Here is an 8414-nt window from a genome sequence, read left to right as displayed (position 1 = left end):
CATCATGTGTTTTAATGAACTTATTTTTTTTAAGTTGTAAGATAAATTTGATTCAACCCAAAAATGGAAGACAATCACGTTATTTCCTTTAAAGTGCAGCATAACAGCTAAGACGTTTGATTGTGGTCATGCAATGTTAATGCTGTTAAAGTCACAGTTCAAGCGCGCGGCTATGAAAGATGTGAATTATTGAGTTGAGTGTCTAATGGTCAGAGCAGCAAGACTCCGCGATGCCGCATTTCTGCACTCAAGCCTTTCTCTCTCAGCACAAGCACTGTCTCTCTCCATCAGTGTCAGCCGAGGTAGATTCAGGACAGCTTTTCTTCACTTAAAACAATCCATCAAGCAGAAACCACACTGGATATGATATGAGGATTCATAAAAGCCTCTATTAAGGATCGCCAGCTTCCTGCATTATACTAATGAAGGAAGTTGTTTTGTGTTTATAGGTGCAGATTATGCTGTAGCAGGATGTCTTCTACTTTTGATAGAGACAATGTATTAAGAGGTTTGTTTGATTGTTTGTTGCTCTTAGTGGTGGAGTTAAAAAAGCTGGAGGTCAGCTAAGAAAAGTTTGGTCAGAAACCACAAGCATGCGAATGGTCCGGAGGCTTCAGACGAAACATGTAGATTGTGTCTCCCTTGTGAATTCTCAACTGTCCATTTATTCCACCCAATGGTAATGTAGCTCCGCTGAATTATTGAGCCGTCGCGTTCATTTGAGAACTGAATCAGGGTGTAAGTTTGTGTTCGTGCTTTCATGCCTTTCTGTAAAACCTTTAAATGCACAGATATAGAAAACATTATGTGGATCAGATCCCAGTGGATTTACTGAAGTTATTAATCATGCATTTTAGTGAAATGTTAACACTTGGTTTAAACTATGAAGGTCTGATAACGTTTCTTCCACATTTCAAATAAAAGCATTTTTTTTTTTTATTTAGAAAATGACCTTTGATAAGAATAAAAGATTATGTTTTTACATTGAATATTTCTGAATAATAAAAGAAGAGTATAATGAAGAGTATTTCTGAAAAATGCTAACAAGGGTGGTTGTCTGTTTTTGCAAATTAACTCTTCAAATGTTTTAATTTCATGTAATTAACAAATTACAGTTATTCCACCAACTATTGATTTCTTAACTCTTCGAAAGTTAAACACTGGTAGTGTGTTGTCTAAAAATAATATAATTGTCTAAAATATCACACCTTTTTGCTATTTCGTGCAAAATAAATGCTTTATACTATTTTTTTTTCAATTCTGAAGAAATGTCATCAGTAGTTTACAGGAAAAGAAAACATTTTATTTACATAACTATAAACCATAACTCCAGAGGATTTGCATGTGGATTCAGAGGTTTTTCACATTATCCACCCTCCCCCCCAATACTATTCTTATTTTACTATATAATAAAAATACAAAGTATAAAAAAATACATTATTGCAAATTGTTTTGATGTTTTTGAGGCTCTTTAAAAATCATATAATATTATTTTAGTTATTTAATTAATTTTTGAAGTAAGTATAAGGGAATAATGAATGAAAGATTAATGTACGTAATGTAGGTCTAAACTTGTATTGGAAAAAAACATAACCGATTAATTTGCAAATGTATCATCAAAATACATTCAATACATTAATGCAAGCAATAGGGTATATGCCGAAGCATGCTAATAGGACTTTTAATTTGCCACTTACCTGTGTTAACCGCTTCCAGTGAACTGAATTGCAAACCATTGCAAAATCAGCGCATTTAAGGTCTGTTTTCTTTAAAAAATCAGCGATCTCCACTGGCTGAGTGATATCCAATATAAAGTGGGGCTCATATTGTACAAGAAGCACTGCATTAAATTACATTTTCCCTGCCATCATGTCTTTTTATAATATAAGCATTTATTTTACCCCAGTATATTCAATGGAGCTTCTGCGCTAACCAACCGATTCTGACAGGCACGTGCGAGTAAGCGGCTTTTTGTCTCGTTTTACGCTTGAGCAATTAAATGAATGCCAAAGTCTGTTTAACTGATTGTATTTTATTAACATCACAACATCAATTCTGTAAAAGGAACCGTATGAAATGAAAAAAAAACTCCCAATAAAAGGTCACCGGAAGTTTATTAGTATGGGAACAACACTAGCTCGGCATATACCCTATACTGGACTTAAAACCGAGAAAGACTCCATCACCCTGTGTTAATGTGCATTTTGATGTTTTGCATGAAAAGGAGTTATGGAAATGACCAATAAAAATCCCTTAGATTGCTAAAAGGTTTCCGCTAGCTTGGGTTGGTTTTAAACTTGTGCAAAAAAAGCTTAATGTGAATAGTGAGAGCTAGAAATGCCAAATTTGTCTAATACACTATGACATACTAGTGAACATTACACCCACACGACTAATCAGTTGCCTCATGGCCTAGTTGGAGCTAAAACAAGGCACAGGTGTGCATAAATCAAGTAATAGATTACCATAGAAACAAACTGAGACAAATTCAGAAATTTAAAGGTAACAAGAACATAACAGAGTACAGCAATAGAGCTTTTACACTTACGTGAAGATTTGGTGAGCCATGCTGGTGATATCCAGATGTAAACAACAGCATGGATTGCATGATTGATGTACTTCTACATTGTTCAGAATATTTATGCTGCTTAAATGATGAATAAAACATGCAGAAGCTCTTAAATCGCATAGAAAAAGACTTGATGTGAAACCAAAAGAAAAAAAACATTAAAAAGTTGTCAAGATTCTCACCCAGGAAATCCAGGTTGAGTTTAGCCAACCACAAACACCTATGGTTCCTCTGAGTTTTTTTCTCTCTTCTGCTTAATTTGTCATAACCTTAATCTGTAGCACTCTTAATGTTTTTTGTTTTTAAGTTTGACTAATTAGTACAACCCAACTATGATAACTGATCTTTTTTAGCAGCAAAACTCAGCAAAATATGTGATTTACATTCAGTTAAGTGGCATTGGTTACATTCTGTGCACCAATATGGCCGAATGATGAAAACACTCTATACATGAATACACCCAGGAAAGTTAATTCCTCTTATGTTATTAGGTAGATTATAAATCACAATGATTTATTGTGGCTGCCTTGGATTCACTAGGGAACAAATAGTATCCGTTCTCATTTACCGGCTCTTTGCACAATTAACAACAGTCTGTCACATTAGCATGTCACGCTTTTAGCTTGTCGCTGAAGGTCTGACTTGCATTAAATGAACACCCTTGCGTAAATATTTGAATACATTTAATTCACAACAAAATTGTGATGAATTAATTATAGCTAATTAACCTGATTCTCATTAAAGGAAGTCCAGATGAAGCTCGGTGTCAGGCTTATGTTGTGACAGATCCCTGAATCGTAAAAGAGCCGAGCTTCTCTGCATCATTTCTAAGGCGGGATGTGACAACTCCTGAGCAAACATTAGCATTTATACTGTATTTACAAATATTAATTAACCATGGTTATAACTGAAGTGTCACTGTAAATATTTAACAAATATTGTTTAGAAACCCACACATTCTTTAGCATGACAATCAAGGTGAAACGTGTAAAAGTATGTTAATAAAATATGAAAATATAGTGAATTGCATACATAAAAATGCAATTTCAAATGTTCCGTAAGTTTTTGATTTTTAATGTGTTTGCTTTTTATGTATTATTATTATGTTTTGTAATTTAATTAGTAATGTCAGTGAAAAAAAATATTTTCACGTGATTGTACAGACATCTTTTACTTAAAGACTGCATTTTAAAATGGAAAGGATACATATAGTCCATCTACAAAAAAATTAAATGAACAATTACAGTAGTCATGGCAGCATATGTTTTTAATTCATTATAACTTATTAAACAAAGTTAATCATGTTCTAACTTAATTTTATAAGTTGTGCAAGCTGTTTTAAGTCAGTTTAACAAAATAGAAGTTCAATGGACTCATAAGGTTAATTAGATTCAGCATAAAAATCTAGCCGTCCGTCTGTCGGTCAATCTATGCAAACATTTATTAAATATTACTTTATTAATAGTAATTTACATTAACCCCTTCAGACCCTGTGTTCATTACAATAGATATCACATGTCAGCCCATGTTTTTTGTGGTTCCTGAGCATTTAATCTAATTTAAAGCCTGCAGTCCATGTTATGAGAGTGGATAAATGACATCCAAACGAATGGCAGTAAGTCTCTAAGGCTAATAATTTTGTCTGTAAAATGGTGTTTAAAAAATTAAAAACTGCTTTTATTATAGCCAAAATAAAACAAATAAGACCATAATCTATCATAAATATATACTAAATATACACTGTAAAAAAGTTATTGCTGATTTAATTTTTTTAGTTAAATCAAATTATCTTTTCTAATCATCTCAGCTTACATCAATCAAACTGACTCAAAATATTAGGTTAAACTTTATATAACTTACATTTTTGGTTGAAACCTGAACAACGTATTAAAATAAGCAGTTAAAATAAGGTCTGTTTGTTGAATTTAGGTTGCATTGCAACTAATTGTCATTAGATTATAAGTAGGTTGTAAGGATGGGGTTAAGGTTAGTGTAGGTTGACATGTACTTGCAAAGTTTCTTATAATCAGTTAAGTGTCAGCTGAAGGAGCAGAATCAACAGATATTAAGCAGACAGTCTACAAATTCTCAAATGGACCATCAAAATAAAGTGTTACCTTGTTTTTTGTCATTACATTTTTTATAGCTAATTATCAGACAACAATTTGTGTTTACAATGATCAATGATTTTTTTTCCACCAAAACTTTATAGTACTTCAGTATTTATCTATTGGGTGCAGATTGTATCGTCTATATATAGTCTTCTTTCAAAACACCATTCCCCACATTTTCATGTGTGTTTTTTTCTATAAATGCCTTACAAAATCTTGCACACGCGGGACGTCTGAGCAAAGTGGCCCACCTCCTGTGTGTGACCTACAAAACATTGCTCTTTATGACAAAGGTCCCAAAGCTCAGGTCTGTCTGTCTTGCTTCTGAGTCTGCTCTCAACAGGGAAAGAGTCTTAAAGTGAGGCTGAGCGTCTTCTCTCCTGGAGCCCTGAGGCCATGATGTACAGGCTCTGAAAACACCAGCACACCAACACATTCAGTGCGCATGGAGATTCCGTGTTTCTCCAAAACGCCACGTTTGCTCCTGAAAGCCAGATTTACCACAATTCCACTGGGGCCTTGTTGAGTGGCAGTGCATATGGAATGCGACCGAAGAGATTGTAAAGAGGTAAACAGATGTTTTCACTCTTTTTGTGGTTGAAGGGACGTGCAAATACCCCTCTGTTCACCTGTAAAGAGGCTTTCACCTGCTGTAGTGCTAGCTGTGGGATTTAGTGTAAAACTGAGGGATTTGTATGGCAACCCTAAGTGGCTCGGCTGTGCATTAGTCCTGGGGCAATCCACTTTCCGACCACTGTCCCGAATGAGCCTGCTGCAGGCGACCTGACGTCCTAACCGCAGGAACAGCAAAAAGACTGTCTGTTGTCTGTTGTGTGTTCTGCACTGACATTTATAGTGGACACTGAATGCTGTTTTTACTGCTTATTTATGGGTTCCACAAGAATCTTCGTAGGTTAGCCAGGGAAATTTTCTTTACTTCAAATTTTTATGACTTTGTCATCTAAAATAGGAGAATGTTCTTGAAATGTTCTCTTGTAGGTAAAGTTGCTAAGAATACACAAAACTAAAACTCCCTTGCGCTGTACATTTTTTTTCCATATTTTGTGATTCATGTTTATTTTTTCCTTCCCCATTTATTTATCCCTTTGATTTGCACTATGGATCCATGATCTTTTCTCCAACAGATTTTAATTTTAAAAAGTTTGAAAACATGACTTTTATTGCCATTAATAATAGTTACCAGTTTAATAAAAGTGATATATTGTCTGGATCAGTGTTGTAAACTGTTAATTTCATTGACAAAAAAAATTATGTCATACACTGTAAAAAAAAATATATATATATATATATATATATATATATATATATATTATTTTACTTTTTTTTTTTACTGTAAAGTAACAGCCATTAAATTACAGACATTTGCTGTAAAATAACAGACAGACAATTACAGAAATTTACTTACATTTTTGGTAAATTTATGTAATTTACTGTCTGTTATTCTACAGTAAATGCCTGTAATTTAACAGCCCTTATTTTACGATTTTTATCTGCCACCCCAGCTGCTGATAAATAACTGATAAAAAAAAAATGCAAGATAACAGATTTTTTTAAAGTGTAATTTTCGTGACGAACAAGTTTCTCCTGATGAAAACGACAACTATAATAAAAACATACTGACATACTGACATTTAGTTGAGTAACAAAAACAAGAAAAGAATGTGATTGAGGGATGTTTTATTAGAAAATATTCAATCTAAATTATTAATTAAATTATTAACTAAAATGTCAATAAAAGTCATTTTGTTACACTGCAGAGTTGAATTTTCAACATCAAAAGTCGACAGAGAAGAGATCAAGGTCCTATAATGCAGTACATAAGCGTTAATAAACTAAAAAAATCATAAATGATGAAGTAAACAACCTGTTAATTATACTTACAGTGTGTAAATGTTAGTTTCTTGATGTTACAAAACAATACACTGTAAAAAATGATATGGTCAATAAGTCACGACAAGATTTGGAGTTATTTTTTTGCAAAAAAAAAAAAAAACAATTAAACTGATGACTTTTAAACTGAATTTTCACAAATCGTTTTTTTTTTTTTTTTGAAGAGTTCATTTGTACTAAAATGGAACTGGATTCAATTCAACTCAAGTTTATTTCTATAGCACTTCTACAATGTAGATTGTGTCATAGCAGCTTAACATAGAAGTTCTTGTAAATTGAAACTGTCAGTCTAGTTTCCAGAGCAGTTTAGTTCAGTTCAGTGTGGTTTAATTTTCACTACTAAAAGTCCAAACACTGAAGAACAAATCCATCGCTACCAAACCAAGGAAGAGACATTTCAGGTTCCTGAGAATTAAAAGAAAAGGCTAAATACACTCCAATCAAGTACATTGGACCAAATTAACTCATGGGAAAAAACACTTCTATTAGTGTATCAGATATCAGTGAAGTTTTTGCTGTATTCATAACAGTGATCACAATGTTAATAGGATTTTGTCAGACTCTGTGCTTAAGGGGAATTTATCTAACTTATGTGGCCTTTACTACTTTTAATAAAATGCCATCTTTGATGTTTCAGATCTGTTTTGCAAATGAACTGGTTTTGTTCATTAAACATCATAAGTAAACCAGGTTTCGAATATTTTTTTAAGTCACATATAAGCTGTTATAGGTCACATTAATAAAATTACTTAAATGAAATATTAAATTTGATTCAGCAAAATTTAGGCAGCCTTTTTTCTTTTTTTAATTTATTGTACAGTGTACATTCTTATTTAGTTCCTCAAAAACCAACGTCCCACACAGAAATGAGCACCTGACTCTTTTAAGAAGGCCCCTTGGTTTTAATACACATGAAATCTACAAAAAAAAATTCATTATTGTGCTTTTACTATAATAAAAAGAATAAACAGTGTGGTCACTTGTGGCTCATTGTGCCCATGGTGGCAATTTGCATCATATTTTAAAGCTGGTTAGTTTGAGCTAACAAAGTTTATACAAAGTAGAATTGAAGTTTTGTTTTGTTGGTGCAGTCATTGTCATTGCTTTCTTCCCATGTGTGTTCCAAATGACATTTTAAAACCATTAATCATTGTTTTGCTCATAGTTTAATCACAGTCACAATAACAATGTCATTATATAAACGGTAATTAATCTAAAAACAACAACAACAACACTGGTTACTACACCTTACACCTTTACTGTAATAAATCCATATTTAATTTTCGAAAGAAAATTGTGACTAAGATTTTCAAACTTGCTTGTCCATCACTGATGACTGTTGCAGAGCGCCCTCTACTGCAGAAATAAGATATGAACCTTTTCAGAGACTCCAATTATTAATAGCGCCAGTCTAACAAAGTGGCTTTTCGATAGCTGTATTCTGAAGGTCTCCTTTAGACATTTTGTCGACTATAAATGACTTTGCGACTGGCATTTTTTATGCTACTCAGCCTCGCTTGTTTCAAACCTGTTTGAGTTTCTGTTGTTTAACAAATAATATATTGTGGAAAATGTTGGAAACTTGTGGTCATTGAGCTCAATACTATTATTATTTTTTTTACTTGTGGCAAGTTTTGAAGCACTTGGGTGAGTAAAATATGAGTGAAATGAAAAAAGGATGACAAAAAGGGACTTTTTTAATATCTGCTTACAGGGGGTGGCACAGTGGTTAGCACTGTCGCCTCACAACAAGAAGGTTAATGTATGTGTGAATGAGTTTGTATGGGTGTTTCCCCAGTACTGTGTGGCAGCTGGAAGGGCAT

At 33.2% G+C, this 8414-nt stretch overlaps 1 long non-coding RNA gene across 7 annotated transcripts in view; it reads left to right on the top strand.

The window, feature by feature from the left end:
• The window catches only part of LOC147836003 (uncharacterized), a 91561-nt gene that overhangs the window by 67289 nt on the left and 15858 nt on the right, over positions 1-8414 (top strand). For 2 of the 7 annotated variants that reach the window (XR_015495755.1, XR_015495756.1), the window contains one exon: positions 5024-6717. The exons of 2 other annotated variants lie outside the window; for them this stretch is intronic. This is a non-coding gene — a long non-coding RNA (uncharacterized LOC147836003). Of the gene's footprint in view, positions 1-449; positions 1043-5009; positions 6718-8414 lie in introns of those variants that run through there. 3 more of the 7 variants (XR_015495749.1, XR_015495751.1, XR_015495748.1) reach the window with 3 other exon arrangements.

The sequence above is a fragment of the Danio rerio genome, chromosome 7 (assembly GCF_052040795.2).
Source record: "Danio rerio strain M-AB ecotype USA chromosome 7, GRCz13ab, whole genome shotgun sequence".
Lineage (NCBI taxonomy): Eukaryota > Metazoa > Chordata > Actinopteri > Cypriniformes > Danionidae > Danio > Danio rerio.
This window is presented reverse-complemented; position numbering and strand designations above follow the sequence as displayed.